The 17394-nt window shown below is 44.3% G+C and overlaps 1 protein-coding gene and 1 pseudogene across 4 annotated transcripts in view; one reads left to right on the forward strand and one right to left on the reverse strand.

Moving 5' to 3' along the window:
• LOC148019559 (uncharacterized) overlaps positions 1-17394 on the reverse strand; it is a 48388-nt gene that overhangs the window by 17864 nt on the left and 13130 nt on the right. The gene's annotated exons all lie outside the window — the stretch shown is intronic.
• Positions 10215-10948, forward strand: LOC148019560 (uncharacterized; annotated as a pseudogene).

Consider the following 17394-nt stretch of genomic DNA (forward strand, 5'->3'; position numbering starts at 1 on the left):
CTCTCCAGCTCATTACCCCTGCCCTGATCCTAGAGATACAGGAGTTCGAGGTTCAGTATTCATTCACTGCATAGTGTGTTTGCTGCATGAGCATCGTATTATTAGTAGTCATATCATTTCATTTATTCATTGTCTCTGAGCTACTCTAACCCTAACCCTAACTGTGTTCTTTTTATCAGTCTGTGCTTTGTCATACGGTTTCTGTTTATGTTTCTGCGTGAGGGTATTTTTCTTTACAGCATCAAGCTGCCCGACAATAGACTCTTCTTTATGCCAGCTACAAATCTGACATCCTGCAAAATCAGCTCTTGGCCATTTTCAAGAGCCAAGTGAATAGTGCCAACACCCTCTATCTCACATGCATAGTTATTACCCAAGTAAACCTTGCCTAGGCAACCTGCAATGTATTCAAAAAATAACTCCAAAGAGGAGGTAACATGAAAAGAACCACCGATGTCCACTATCCATGATTGTGACAACCCATCATGAGCTGAAAGTAAGGCATCAATTACCTCCTTTTTGGTGATGTGCATATCACCTATTGCTGCCATAATATCTGCATCATTAGATGAGGCTACAACAAGTATCTCTTCGGTATCAGGAAGCTCTTCAATGACCACATTGGATGTAACATTTGCCTTTGCAACTTCTTTTGAAAAAGAGCTGTCATCATCTTTCTTTTTCTTACCCTGCTATTTCTTTCTTTCTTGCTCTTTCTTGAAGTACCAGCAATCGGCCTTTTTATGCCCTTTACGCCCACATTGATAGCATGTGACATCCTGTTGTTTGCCCTTGCTTTTGCTTCTGCTTTTACCTTTACTGGCTGCATTACCCCTCTTTTCAGACCTGTCTCTTACATGGTAAGCTGAGCCACTGCTTTCACCACTAGACTTTCTTCTAATTTCTCATTGAGGATTGAACCTCTAACACCATCAAAAGTCAAAGCGGGGTTGTTGCTATGTGACACAACCAAAGATTCCCAACTGTCAAGCAAAGTCATCAATAAGAAAATAGCTTTCAATTTATCATCAAAAGCCATCAAACTAGAGTCCTACAACTAACTCAAAACCCCTGTGAAAGTACTCAAATGCTCAGATGCTGGCTTAGACTCATCCAACTCCATGTTCACAAGTTTACGCATAAGATGCACTTGATTCACAAGAGTTGTATTTTCATAAGTGTCCTTAAGCTTTTTCCATATAGCATAACCTATATCAAGACGCTTGATGTTTGTAAGTACATCATCAGACGCTGCCATCTTAATGTATGCAATGGCCTTCTTATTAAGTCTAGCCCAATCCACATCTGTCATAGCTACACGCTTAGTCTCCAAGAGAGCATCTTCACAGTCCTTGAGAAACAAAATGCCTTGCATCCTATCCTTCCACAAGTCAAAGCCAGTGCCATCAAACCTCTTGATTTCAAAGAGGGATTTTGTGTCACTGCTGCTAGATGCATTTGCAACCATTTTTCAGCAGTACACCAGAAATTCAATGCTGCAATTTATGACAGCAAAAATGAGCTGAATATTCAGCTAGTTTCAGCCCAATTTTTAAGCAAATAATAGCAAGATTCAAGTACATGTACAGCAGTAGAATGAATGACTTTCAGCAGCATGACTGCAATTTCAGCATACAATAAATGCATATATCACTGCCAGATAACTCCCACTTCAGCAATATCACCAAAAATACATCTGCACCAATCCTAGATCTACAAATGATCACTAAGACTGCTGCAACATTAATAATCAGCAATACATCAACTCAATGGGAGCTGCCCAACATGTGTACTGCATACATATGTGCTCGTATCAACTTGTGATACCCCAAAACACCAAGAATTCTCTGCAATTTCTCCAAAATCGCACAAGCGGGAGATAACAATGCTCAAATCACTCTACTTATGGCAACAAGATTGCTTCAGAAATATTCCCAAAGTGCATTTCACGCATTAACTTTGCCAAAATCCACAGATTTCAGTAAAAACCCCAAATTTTCACTGACCAATCTGCCTTGATTGCATTAATACATGTTCCCGAAAGCATAAAACGGGCAAATTTAGCAAAATTTCACAAAATTTTGCAAAAGCCCCAAATTTCTCAAGTCCAATTGTGCACCAATGTCAGCCAATTTGACTCACCTAACCAAAATTTCACCAATACAGCAAAATCCCCAAATTTTATGGGTCCAACGTTGAGAAATTTCACTCAGATGAGTAAAATTTCAGTAAATTTGGCAAAATCCCCAATGAAAACACGCACAATGTTTGCAATTTCTGACGCAAATGCCTCGATCTTGCATGAGCAGCACTCAATCTGAAAAGCCCCAAATTTCTGGGCCAAAATCTACACAAATCTGCGCATTGTGCTTGCACATGGGACCACCCAAAAGAGAGGAGGTAAAAATAATCTCAAATATTTCTTTTTAAAAAAATGGAATATGGGTCCGTTGACCCAACATTCAGGTCCGTGACCTCTCAGGCGACGTGACGCCTACCAAACTGCCACCCATGCTGGTCACACTGCGCCTGGTGTCATTGGCGTGTCGCTGCTGGACGAGAAGTCGACTGCCTTTCTGCCGTCACACTGGTCGTGCTGTGCCTAGTCGCTGGCGTGTCACGACTAGACACGACATACATTGCCTTTCAGCCGTCACGCTAGTTGTCATGCCCTCTGCTGTTGCCTCCGATTGTTGCTGGTCCACCCTGGACTTACCGTGGTCCTCTCCGAATGTCAATGTCACCTGCGACTGTTTCCCCTCGTTTGCGACTGCTTCCTCTCTCCTCTAGCTGTAGCTATCGCCTACACCTGCTTGCACCTGTCTCGTCTACGAGCTTGGACCGTCACACTCTGATACCAATTTGAAGGGGTGAGAGTGCGCAATGGCGTGCAAGGTCAAAGCGTTAGCTGAAGAGCAGAGATGAGCTAAGAGTTTAGAGGAAGAGTGAATGAAGAGATAGGTATACCAATGTGATGGTACAAAGAATAAAAAAGAATGTATTTATATGTTAGGGTACATTAAGGGTGTGTTCACACCCATAAGTCTATTTACACAGAGACGAAGGGACTTTACACCCAACATTTTCTCTATTGTCCACACCCCTCCCGATGAATATCTCAGTTCAAGTTAGTTGTCCATCAGTTAGTGCTTGCATTCAACCCTTCTCTATCAACTGGCAATAGTTTGCAGCCCTTCATCCCTGCATGTACTGCTGGCAATTACTGTTCATCCATCAGGGATCGATTCCCAGCCTTCTCCTCCTTGGTAACCATCAGGACTGCTGCATTTTTTGCTACTACACTCATCTCCAACCTGCGTTTATTGACCAGTGGCTGTCTCCTGCCTGCCACATCATCATTTGTAGCTATGTTTGCAATTTCAGCAGTCATCTACACCATCCAAACTATTTTCTACAACTGATACCCATTGTTTGAGCAGTCTTGATCGTATTCGGCCTGATCCAAACTCTCCAAATTGACGCTTGCTAGTGCTGTACACATTCAAAGGATGTCTACTACATTTTAGGATCCATACACAGTATGATACGCTCTCCAACTTATACCCTCTCCCTCAATCCTTCAAAGTCATGAGGGTTTGAGGTTCGATATTCACCTTACATAGTGTGTTTACTACATTGAGCATTGTATTTATTCATTCATCATGCATTCATCTTCAATGTTCCTTGTCTCCCAGTTACCCTAACCCTGTTGAGTTCTATTATCAATCTATGCTTTGTTATACAATTGTGTTTGTATTCAAGGTTCAAATATTTCTTTACATGGTATCAAAGCTAGATACTCTCTGAAGAAATATAGGCCCCTGATCTAGAAAGCTCAACATCAAAAACTGAATCATAAAGGGAAGATGACTTTAAATACATCATCACTACTTTAGTCTCTAGAGTATCCCATGCCAAGAACCGAGTAAGGTTCCAACATTGGAGAAGAGACATCTGACTATCGAGTATCGAGGGCTTCACAACTTGCTCAACCAAGGTTTCGACACTAGAGAAGAGATATCTTACTATCATGGAATCTACATACACCATGAGATTTTGCGGAACATATACAATTTGATACTCATGTATCAATGTCATAACACAACATAAAAAGAATTTGTATTTTTCTATTTTGTATTTTTAATTGTTTATTAAAATTATTTCCGTTGCATTTACTAGATATTAGAATAGTGTACTAGTCACTATGTTTGATATATCCAAATAGGTATGGTTTTCACTGCAACTCTAGAACTGTACATTTGCATTGATTAATGATCATCAGAGACTGATTAACAAATGTTGCTTTTCAGTGTATGATCATTAATATTCAGTGGTATTCAGCTGGTTTTGTGGATAGCAGCATATGTTATGATGCCAATGATGTTTTAGCCATGGTTTACGCTATGTTATGGTTTGCTTTTGCCAAATGAGTTGAGCTCATGAGAAATAGACATGTCACAAGATAATTTGGCAATGTTTTTGAAATTCTTTGTGAGTCCTATGTTATGTTATGTTGGCTGGTAATTTTCAACATGTGTTGGCATATGGAATGGTTGAGTAGCAGTGTGCAATGTTGTGTTAACTATGATGCCTTGTGGAAATTCCAATACACTATTCTTTTGATGCATCTGGTAGTGCAATCGAGGACAATTGCAAGGATTTGAAGAGGGAGGACTCTCATGAGGACATGTATTTTTGAAACCTCACTTAACATGTGGATTAATTTTTAATCATATGATTAAGTAAATGTTGCACATGTGAGGTGTAATTGAGATTAGAGTAAATTTACAATCTCGAGACCCGAGAAAATCACAGGATATCAAAGGCAAAAGTTGCTATAAGTTATGCTACACGAGTACTTGGTAGTATCTGGCGACAGTTGTTGGCCTAAGTCATTCATTAGGCCATAAGTACCACTTGGGGACACTAGAGAAGTGGAATCTAATGGTACCTAATGCCAATCTGATAGTCAAAGATAGCACAGATACACTCTGGAATGGAAGTTGCCTAGCCAATTTATTTATTGGTCAGTCTGATTATTTTTCTAGGCACCGAAATAATTATTAGATTAATTTTTAGTAGTTAAAGATTGAAAATTAATATTTAATTATGGATGATGCTGAAAAATGGGATTAGAAGGCTGTCACTTGGCAAAACTTGCCCGTACAAGTGGGAAAAACATATTTAGGGACTTGTGAAGTCTATTCCAGCCATTGTGAGAGAGAAGGAGGCTATTAGAGAGCAAGGAGAGGCTACTGATGTGATTTGCAGCCACTAGGGATCGGTCCTACAACATTTGATAGCAGTTTGGAGTCCTCCAAGCACAGTTGACAGCAACCCAAGGCTTTTCTAGTGCAAATGACAGCCTAGAAGAGGAGGGAGCAGCCTTTATGGTGATCCTAAGCTGTAGGTGATAGCTTTCATGGCTGTTTGAGCAGGGTGGCAACAGTTTTCCAATGTTTCTCACGATAAAACTCAAAAATTTCTCTCTACAGCATTCTCTTTTATCTCCCAATCTTTATACAGCCTTGCTCCGAAGATTACAACATTGAGATCACCAGAGGCTGAGAAATTTAAGATATCTCTATTGTAGACCCTAATCTGCAGGCAGCAAAAATTAGGGTTTAGCAATAACCTCAAAAAGTGTCTATTTATAGACGTTGAAGAGTGCCCCAAAATTAGGGTTTAGGGAGACCACTAAAACTCTCTTGAACCACGCACCATATTTGTGTTTCCATTGATTAAGCATATTTTGGGTCTGTTTGAAGATGCTAATCACATGTTAAGCGTATTTTAACTCAACACGCTCTCTCAGGCCCAAAACTGAGCCGAGAAGGGAGGGCCTGCAATGTTTAACCCAAGGTGTCCCACCCCAAAGCAGCCAAGATATCGACCAAAGGATGCATGTCGACTGCCCAGTGGTCTACCAAGACTACAGAAGCAATGGTTATCTTACCAAGGGAGTTCAAGAAGTCACCCCAAAGAGGACAGGACATTGGAGAAAGGGTACACGTCGGTTGCCTAGTGGCCTACCAAGCCCTACAAAGGCAAATGGAACCACATTGAACTTTTTTTATTTTGGTTTTTTTTTTTTTTGGAAAGTTAATCTTATGGTTAGCAGTTGTTAAGTAGCAATGATCCAAAATATGAGAGTAGGAATGGTGTTGAGAAACCCTTCACCCGCAGTTTGCGTTTTTGTGTTTTGCGTTTAGGATTTGCAACCCCAAAAAGGGGCGCCATCCTAGACTGACTATGCCTATTTATAGGCCACTCTCTCATTCATTCCTTACGGCTGATTCATTCAATCCGTCACCTCTTCTCTCCAGCCTCTCCACTACCCTCACACCCCTTCAAGAGGACATTGCGGTTCGTGATTCGTGGTTGTCTTCATCATCTTCCTTGTGCTATGACACCCTTGTTCCCTTGTATCACATTCACTCCATGATTCAGATCTTCATCATTCCATTCATCAGAGTTTCTTCTCTCTTCTCTTCTCTTCTCCATGTTTACCAAGTTCACTCCGTGTTCCTCCCCGCAAACCCTACTATCTCGCCGGTACGTCATCTTTTGACATGGTATCAGAGTCGGTTCTGCTCAAACAGTGGCAAAGATCCTCCACTTCAGTGCCAACAAAGACTAGTGGCGGGTTCAGCATCCACTTCTCTTCTTCTTCCATTGCATCAACATCTCGTTTTTTGCAGGTTTCAGGTGTTTTCAGCTTGCTGCCCACACCCCTTTCGCAGAGAACATCACAGTCTCAGTTGTCCCTTGCTGTCATCTACAATCAGGCGTCTGTTTCCAGCCTTCCACCCGTAGTTTGCTATTGTTTATAGCAGAACGATTGTTGCTGATCACTCTCCATTCAGAAAACAATCTCGTTTTTGCAGATTTCAATCTCTTACTACTAGTCGCATCCTCCTTCCAGTGACAACTCACTTCTAGCCCTTCCACTACCCTCCCACCCCTTGAGGCGGACATTGCAGTTTGTGCTTCACACTACCCTCACACCCCTTGAGGCAGACATTGCAGTTCGTGGTTCATGGTGACTGACCTCTTCCTTCTTCAGCAACGCACACTGGTATCCATGGCTTCTTTACCAACAAATGACCAGACTACTAGGTGCTTCTACTGTGGCATCACCAGACACACCACCGATGCTTGCCGATTTCGATCTTTGCTCCCCACTCCCCCGGAGTACATGCGTCTTCCACCAAGCACTCTTTATGCCACCTCTCCTTTCTAGGCCACGAAGATCGTTATGCATCGGCTATCAGAGTACTATGCTCAAGGCAATAAGATGCATCCAATACGCACTAAGTCCTTTCGAGCACATGGAGGATCGATTGGCGCTACGACCTCTAGAGATCACAATGCCAACGATAGTCTTCTCCCACTTATTTTCAAGTACAATGGCTTCCACGACCTACGGATCTACAGTCCGCTCCTTTGAGAGACAATGATTGTTTGATACCGTCTCCTCGTCAATCCGCTCCTTCGGGAGACAGTGGCTGCTCGACTCCTTCCTCTTCTTCGACTACCCAGTCTGCTCCACTAAGAGACAACGACTGTTGCCTACCTCTTGCTCATTCTAAGCCCCACCCTTTCCCACCCTCGACTACTCAGGTTCACGAGGCTACCTCTGGGAGCTCTTCGGTACCCCAAATACCTTCTTCGGCCCGATCAGCGGCACTTCCTTCGTCATCAAACATTTCAGAGTCCGTGATCCATGAGTTTTTGGATTCCCTATCTACTTCAGAGAGGGATTCGAAGGAAGATGTTATTTCTTTGCCCTCAGAGGAGGCATCTACTTCTTCTTTGCCTTTAGTGGGGACCCCTCCACGTCCCACCTCAGAGGGGGAACCTACTCCATATGAAGTTCTTCACCCATCCTCTCCTTTCTTGGGGTGGCTGTCTTCGACCAGTCATCTCTTCTACCGATACCCACGATCTTCAGGTACCACCTAGATCGGGACCTCAAAGGTTCAGCCACGACTTGGTAACGAGGCCTTTTCCAGCATGAGCTAGTGGCTTCTCTCCCGAGGTAGTTTCGAATTCTCCAATTCACTCTGTCTAGTATTCTTTACTATAGGTTCCCTTTCCGATGGACTTGGATCTTTGGGATCCTCTACATCTTTTTCCTCCTCTTCTCTTCTTGCCTTGGTCACTTGGTCAACATGGAGCAACCTCCCGAGATCATTCTCGGCACCACACAAAGTCTAACATTCCTCCTATGCATTGCATGTTTTCATCATCTTTGTACTAGGGTGCTTGGGCAAGTGAACAATTTTCCCATGAGAGACATTGTCCAAGTGGCACCTGCTGCATGCGCCTTCTTCAACATGTAGCATTGCATCTCCACCTCACTCTTCTCTTGTTCCCCTTTTTGGGCTTGAGAGGGTGTTGAGAAACCCTTCACCCGCAATTTGCGTTTTTTGCATTTTTGCGTTTCTACGTTTGGCTAGTGTTTGTAGCCCCAAAAAGAGGCGCCATCCAGACTGACTATGCCTATTTATAGGCCACTCTCTCATTCATTCCTTACGGCTAATTCATTTAGTCCGTCACCTCTTCTCTCCAACCTCTCCACTACCCTCACACCCCTTCAAGAGGACATTGCAGTTCATGATTCGTGGTTGTCTTCATCATCTTCCTTGTGCTATGGCACCCTTGTTCTCTTGTATCACATTCACTCCATGATTCAGATCTTCATCATTCCATTCGTTAAAGTTTATTCTCTCTTCTCCTCTTCTCCATGTTTGTCGAGTTCACTCTGTGTTCCTCCCCGCAAACCCTACTACCTCGCTGGTACATCATCTTTTGACAAATGGTACATCCAACATATCACAAAACAGTACAAGCTTACCCATCCACTCAAGGATGTCAATGATGAGGGAAAGGAGACGAAGGATCGTGTGAAGAAGGATGGTGGTATAATCTGCCAGTGGAAACAACTTAGAAATCGTCCAGTGGTACTCTACACAATGAGATACATAGTATGCCACATGCTAAAGATTTCTCATGCATCAAGTGCCACTTAGACAGTGTTCCTCATGGAAAAATTGTTCACTTACCCAAGCACCAGAGTACAAAGATGATGAAATCATGCAATGCATAGGGGGAGGTATAGTAGGGGAAAAAGGCCATTGTCAAAGACAAGTGTCGAAACTTATAGAATACCAAGAAGGATAGAAGTCCCCCTCTCAACCTAGATGGCAATTCCAAAGAAGGACAAGGAGCCTCAAGATGTCAGTCTTCGTGTAGTGCCAAGAACCATGTGGATAAAGATGATGAAGCATCCCTATTGTAAGAGCAAGCATAGAAGACACTGCCATAATAGCATCAAGAGAGATATATGTTGCACAACCTATCACGAGAGGGAAAACCTCCATACTGGTAGAAGAGTGAAACTCTAAGTAGATGAAACCATGAAAGGAATGGCGCGCAACTCTTATCTCTAGCTCAAGGACTAGTGCAAACCTGCATGATAGCCCTATGCAAGGTTGTCCACGTCCGACGGACGGGTCAACCCGTCCGACCCTTCCTATCCCGTCCTCTGCGTCTGGGACAGTCCGAACTTGTTCGGTCGTTTCCTGCGAGCCGTCCGACTACACTGTCACCCATCCAACTGCGCCCCGCCCTCACCTGTCCGGTCCACCGTCCGTTCCCTACGGCCTATCCGACTGCGCCCCGTCACCAGTGACCATTACGCCTGGGCCTTGCGGCCAGTAAAGTTGTAAACTGTCACTTTTTTTACCGTTTTTAGGCGGCCAAGGCTCAGGCCCGTTTTTCTTTTCATTCTTACCTTTCTTTTCTTTTTTCTTTCTTACGTTTCTTTTCTTTCTTACCTTTCTTTTTCTTTTCTTTTTTACCTTTCTTTTCTTTCTTTCTTTCTCACAAAGACTCAAGAGAAAAGATTAAAGGTTCTCTCTCTCTCTCTCTCTCTCTCTCTCTCTCTCTCTCTCTCTCTCTCTCTCTCTCTCTCTCTCAAGGGCCAACCCTAACTCCAAAGCACTCTCCCTTTCTATAAAATCTCCCCTCCCCCACCATCTCATTCATCCTTTCAAGTTCTCCACCCCTCCTACTCCTTTCAAGCTCTCCATCCTTCCTACTCTCTCAAGCTCTCTCCTTGAGTCCTCCCTTAACCTCTCAACCCTTCCAAGTTCCAACCTCCTCCTTCATCAAGCTATAGCCTCTCTCTACTCCCTCAAGCTCTCTACTCTTTCCACTCCTTTCTTCAATCATCTCACCCTCCACCCGTGACCCTCAAGGCTCTCTCTATATATCGTCAATGGCACCCCCTCTCCATGAGGCTTTTCGCTTGCATTGTGCCTACTTTGAACGAGTGAAGGAGAAATCCAACACTTGCAAGTGGCAATGCAAGTATTGCCCAAAGCTCCAAATCTCATCCGTTACTTGCCTTCTCATCCACCTTTGCAAATTAGGAGGGGAAGCCACACCATGTCCCGGTATTCCGGACGATGTCTATGAAGATTGTCGTCGAAAATACTTGCCATTGAAGCAATGCAAAGGCCTTTCAAGGGCAAGTGAGGAGGTGATCTCTCCCAATCATGAGGTCTTGGATGCATAAGACGATCCCTCTCCAACTGTCTCGGTTTCCTCCGTTGGGGGGGCCTCTTCTATCCCTTCTAGAAAAAGCCATTCAAGTGGTGCACCTATGCCCAAGAGATAAGCCACTCTTGCCCAAGAAACGGGGCGAGTTTTCGGTCCTCTCTCCTTTCTCAAGGAGAGGCAAAGGCAAGCGGAAATAGGGATTGCACGCATCATAATTGACTACAATCTCTCTTTCCATATTCTCAAAGTGGATCGATGGAAGCGGATGGTGAAAGCCATTGCCGCCGTTGGTCCATGCAAGGGATGGTACGGTGTCACGTACAATGATATGCGTACCAAGAAACTCGATGAGAAGAGAGAGAGGATTGATAAGTCCTAAAAGGGAGCAACGGATTGATAAGTCCTGAAAGGGAGCAGCGGATCGAAGGTTGGACTCGAGAGCTATGGCGGAAGAGCAAGAGCAAGAAAGAGAGAGACTAGAAATGGAAACTCCAACAGTCACAATGTGTGACCGGGCCTTCCTTTATTCAAACTATCACTAAAAGAATAAAGAATAAAGTGACGGTGACGGGCGCCCGCCACCTGCAGTGTGCAGTAGCGGTGATTGTCAGTGTAGTGATACACGGGCGGCTAGACAGAGGCACCTTTACCCCCGAAAACCTCCCACTTAAAGGTGAAGCTGCCCCAGTGAGGAATGAAAAGAAAAAGACAAAAGACAGTACAGCATGTACACATGTACAACAGGATGAGGAAAGACGTCATCTCATCCCACACCCATCAACCTCCTTAGGAAGGCAAAGTGCTTTGTAGAGAGGCTTTTCGTGAGCAGATCTGCAGGATTCTGGTCAGTCGAGATCTTGACAAGATCAACAGACTTGTCCTCAACGACCCCACGTATGAAGTGATACCTCACCTCAATGTGTTTCGTCTTCGCATAGAATACCAGATTCTTGGCTAACTGAATAGTACTCATAGAATCCGAATGCAATGTAGGGATAGCATCAATACCAAGGTCAGCAACTAAACGACCCAACCAAATGGCCTCCTTGCAAGCCTCAATGGCTGCAATATACTCGGCCTCTGTAGTAGAAAGGGTCGTGCATTTCTACACCCTAAACATCCAAGAAACAGCACCTCTAGCATAGGTGAATAAATAGCCGGAAGTGGACTTCCTACTATCTACATGTCCTGCATAATCAAAGTCAGTGTATCCCACGACTCCTGTATCCTGGCTGCCATAGCATATGCACATATCTGCAGCGCCCTTCAGGTACCTCATGATATCCTTCACGGCATCCCAATGCTTCTTGCCAAGTGTAGCCATATAGCGTGCCACAACACCAATTGCAAAGGCAATATCTGGACGAGTGGCTATCATGACATACATAAGACTGCCCAATGCGGATGCATAGGGAATCTTGGCCATCTCGGCCCTCTGCTCATCTATCTGCAGACGATCAGCCTGTGATACCTTCACATAAGAAGGCAATGGACAGCCAATAGGCTTTACGTCCTGCATGCAGAAGTGCTCAAGGACTTTATGAATGTACTCCCTCTATGACAAGTAGAGGAGTCCTTGATGCCTGTCGCGTCTAATGCGCATACCAAGTATGTGAGCGGCCTGTCCCAGACCTTTCATCTCAAAGCTCTTCTTGAGCTGAGCCTTAAGAACATCTAGCTCATCATGAGCTTTCCCTGCTATCAGCATATCATCCACATAGAGGACCAAAATCAATATAGAACCATCACGGGCTTTCTTCGTGTAAAGACACGGATCCAAAGCACTCCTGCTGTAGCCCTGTGACTGCATAAAGGCATCAAACTTATGATACCACTCCCTAGGTGCTTGTTTCAAGCCATAAAGACTTTTCTTCAATTTGCACACTAGGTGCTCCCTGCCAGGTTCTGCAAAGCCCTTAAGCTGCTCCATATAAATCTCATAATGCAAGTCCCCATGTAAGAAAGCCATCTTGACGTCCATCTGGTATAAATCCAAGTCAAGCTGAGCAACCAAAGCCAAGACTAAGCGCAAGGTGGTCATCTTAACCACAGGAGAAAAACCCTCGTCAAAGTCCACACCATGCTCCTGCTTAAAACCCTTTGCTACCAATCTAGCCTTGTATGCCGGCTTGGGATGTCCAGGGATACTTTTTAGCTTGTACACCCACTTGCATGGCAAAGCCTTCTTGCCCGTAGGCAAGGAAACCAAATCCCAAGTGTCATTCTTATGCAGGGAGTCTATCTCAGACTGCATAGCCCTCTCCCAGGAGTAACTGTCACCCCTGCACATAGCCTCATCATAGGTAAAAGGCTCTCCTGCATCTGTAACCAAGACATAATGCATCGAGGGCTGAAATCTATCAGGTGGACGTCTGTCTCTAGTAGACCGTCTCACGGCAGGCTCTGCTGCCTGCCCAGCTACCTGTCCAACGCCCTGACCATGAGCATCTACTACAGCTGTAGGCTGTCCAACTGGCTGTGCGGGAGCTCTCGACTCCTCTTGAAATATGACCCTGCAGATCTCAACAACTCTCTCAGGCTGCCTATACATCTTGTATTCATGGAAGACTACATCATGACTACGGATGACTTTCTGCGCCTGCGGATCCCAGAGACGGTAACCCCTCTCGCCTGCATCCCCATAACCAAGGAAAATGCATTTGACACTCTTGGGATCCAGCTTACTTTTCTTGTCCCTGGGCACATGGCAAAATGCCTCACATCCAAAGACACGGAGATGCGCATAAGAGGCGGGTTTTCCAATCCATAACTCCTCTGCAACCTGGAAATCCAAACCACTAGAAGGTGATCTGTTTATGACATGCACAGTTGTACTAACTGCCTCAGCCCAAAAGCTCTGTGATAGGCCTGCATGACTAAGCATACTGCGTACAAGCTCCTGGATGGTTCTATTCATCCGCTCAGCCAAACCATTATTGGGGGGGGTGTAGGAAGCGGTCAACTGACGCTTAATACCCTCTCATCACATAACTACTCAAAAGCACGTGAGACATACTCACCCCCATTATCTGTCCTTAGGCATTTTAGCCTATACCCAGACTGTTTCTCAACCAATGCAAGCCATCTCTGAAACACAGCCAAGACATCGGATTTCAGCTTAATGGGATAAGCCCAAACTTTCCGTGAAAAATCATCTATGAACGTAACAAAATACTTTGCACCATCCATAGACTGACAAGACATGGGTCCACAAACATCCGAATGTACCAATGCCAAGGGCTCACTCATGCGTGGCCTACCAGACTTCTTATGCATAGACCTAGTTTGCCTGCCATAAAGACAATGCTCACATGAATCAAAACATGCATAATCAAAGGGCGGTAAGTACTGCAAACTAGAAAGCATTTTCATTCCCTTCAAAGACATATGGCCCAAACGGACATGCCAAAGAGATACATGTGGGATAGAACCCACAGACAAAACATGATCAAGAAAAGAAGCTGATACAATCAAGGGGTAGAGACTGCCAGCCTTGGCACCTCTCGCAATCACAAGTCTGCCACGAGTGATCTTCCATGCAGAGTCTCCAAAACATACATGATATCCTGCGTCATCAAGCTGTCCAACTAACATGAGACTGCGTGTCAAAGGAGGTACATGACGTACATCCTGTATAACAAAACTACTGCCAGAAGGAAACTGCAGTCTAACATCACCAATGCCCACAATATCAAGAGAGCTGTCATCACCCAAGCGCACAAAACCCGAAACAGTACGGTATGAATGAAACCACTCTCAGCAAGGTGTCACATGAAAAGACGCACCTGAGTCCAAGAGCCAACACTGAGCATACATAGAGTATATCTCTATCATCTGCGAAGCACTAGAAGAGGCTGCTAGGATATAATCATCATCATCAACATTCTTAGGCTGCATGACATTGATCTCTTCAATTTTAACACTGGACTTTGCAGGTACTATGCTGCGATCAAAAAACTTATCCTGCACTTTGTCTTTCCCCTTATTTTTGCGCCTTTCATTGCGCAGTTCATGGCATTGTGGCCTAATATGGCCCTTTTTCCCACAATGGTGACAAGTAACATCTGCATTCCTGCCACGGGATTTGCTACGTGACTTCCCACGAGACTTGAACCAAGATTTTTGAGAATCCCGTCCACAGCCACTGCCACTGCCATGCTTTCCATATCCATCATTCCTGTCTCTAACTGTCATAGCATGTGACACACGAGAGGCATCCAAATTCTTACGGTTAACCTCTTTTTGCAGAAGAGCACTCTCAACATCAGATAATTTCAAGGTAGCAGTAGAGACACATAATACAGTGCAGAATACATCCCATGACTCATTAAGAGTACCAAGCAAGAAAAGAGGAGTGATATCCTCTGCAAAAGTGATGTCCTGCGAAGTCAAGTTCTTGAGTATAGCACGGAACTGGCTCAAGTGAGCAGACATAGTCACATTCTCCTTCATGCGCATCCATAAGCTGCTTCAGGCAATACATCTAACTCGCTGGACTTTTCTTATCATAGAGATTTTTTATCTTTTCTCACAACTGCCATACACTTTGTTCTTCCTCAAAGACATTATAATGAACCTATTCTGTGAGAGACAATACAATAGTGGACTTGCATAACTCATCAAGCTCAAGCCATTCCTCATCTGGCATAGTTGCAAGCAGATGCCCACTTAACCACAAAGGTTTGATCTGCGATTTCTACACCAACACCTGCCAAATCTGGCTCTTCCAATAAGAGAAATTCGTACCATCAAGCTTAGTAATGTTGAAAATAGCATGATCAGTGGATGAACTCGCCATAATGTAGGCTGGAAGACTATAGACAGTTCAAAAACTGCTTGCTGTTTACTGCAGAAAATGACCAAAAAATCACCAAAATCGAGGAAAAATGACGAAGAAAGTGGAATCAAAGCTGCTACCCACCAAGTACTAGTGAAAGTACATCATTTCAAAGTGTTTCAGCATGAAAAATCCATGCCAGTCCATACATATATGCTTGCTGTAATAAATTTCAGATTTCGGTAAAAGAGAGCTAACAGTGCCAAAATCGGATCCCAAGGCAATCAAATACTACCAAGATCAAAGCCGGCATCATGCAGGCATAGCATAAGCATATGACGGTCGATAAGCATGAATCCAACACCCAAGTATGCCATACAAACATCTGCTAGTGAATAGGCATACCCCCCGGGCAACGAGGCAAAGTGTTCCTACCACTACCAAAACTTGACACAAGTAGGTGTCAGTTCACAAAGATACAGATCCAAAACTGAGACTTAGCTCATAAGCATACAGTGAACCAAGACATATGATGTATCATCCCAAAAGGTAAAAAGTCCCAAAGTCTTAACTGTCTGAAACTGCTCAATAGCATGTAACGGCTCAATGCATAAAAAAACCACCTGCTCAATGTCGAAAGAATGCTCCCACTGGCACAAAAGCCGTATGTACAAGCTCAAGAGCTCAAGCCAAGGCAAGACACAATGCCAATGGCATAAGTCCAAGACAATACATCAATAGTACATCCCGAACATGTAGGCAGTAGAGCATCCATATATAGCATCCATAAGCATGTAAGACATCAAGTACATCCCAATCCAAACTCTGACAAGCCAAGTAACATCCAAGACTAGTCCAGATAATCCAAAATGCATCCAAGGTGGAGGTTCAATGAGCACTCAAACTCAATGTATACATAGGGTAATCAACCGTGACATGAGAGCATCAAGCCGTAGGCAACGGGTATGCATAAACCCAAGAAGCATCACTGTCAAAGCATATACCAATGTTAATAAGTGCGGGCTGAAATAAGATCAAGCTTCCAAAAGCATCCGGATTCAATGGCAAGCTCAAAGTCATCCCTCGATGATCAATACATCATAGCATAACCCAAGAGACATACATCCGGAACCAATAGGCATATGTCAAAGCATGAAAGATAGCTTCAGTCCAAGAGTATTCAGCATGCATTTACTATTATAAACTGTGTATTTCCAGCCCCAAAATCAGGCCAAAATCATAGCATTACATGTAACTTCAATCCCCCAATCAATCGGGATGCAATAGGTATCAAACCGGTTATGTAATCATGCCCAAACAACCATAGGCATACAAATACATCCTGTCTCAGACTTGAAATCTGTTGCAGAAGATTTTGTCATTAGAATTTGGCAAATCCGACATCACCATCGCATCCGGAGCATGCCAAAACCCCAACTTAGACTCTTACCTTGCCTGAATCGGGTTCCGAATGCCTAAGATATGACAAAAAGAGTGATTTTTGGGCCAGATTTTGAAACAAGCGCAAAAAAAACGTGAGCTGGCTGGGGGGGTCTACTGTCCCACGTGTCAACAATGGGGCCCAAAGGGACACAAATGAGGGCCAAATAAGGCCTACACCAAGCCTCAGCAAGCCTTGATAGGCTGGAAGCAAGATCCAGGTGGAGGAAGCTCCAAGAGGTGTGAGCTATGGCTGCCCACAACTTGTTTACAGCCTGTGAGACCTGAGAACTGAAGTAAGCCCTGAAGAAAATGATCAAATACCTCTGCTGTAATGCCCTGAAGGTACTCGGGAAGCCGGGGAGTGACCGGAGCTCGAAGGAGCCGGATATGGCTGCCGGGAAAGAGACCCAATGCAAGTAGAGAGTCGATGGGATGCTGAGAATGCCACGAACCAAGCTCAAGAGTCGGAAAGCAAAGCTCTGATACCAATTGAAAGGGAGCGACGGATCGAAGGTTGGACTCGAGAGCTATGGCGGGAGAGCAAAAGCAAGAAAGAGAGAGACTAGAAATGGGAACTCCAACAATCACAATGTGTGACCGGGCCT

The sequence above is a fragment of the Lygodium microphyllum genome, chromosome 19, assembly GCF_053477565.2.
Source record: "Lygodium microphyllum isolate KBCC chromosome 19, Lygodium_microphyllum_v1.1.10, whole genome shotgun sequence".
Classification (NCBI taxonomy): domain Eukaryota; kingdom Viridiplantae; phylum Streptophyta; class Polypodiopsida; order Schizaeales; family Lygodiaceae; genus Lygodium; species Lygodium microphyllum.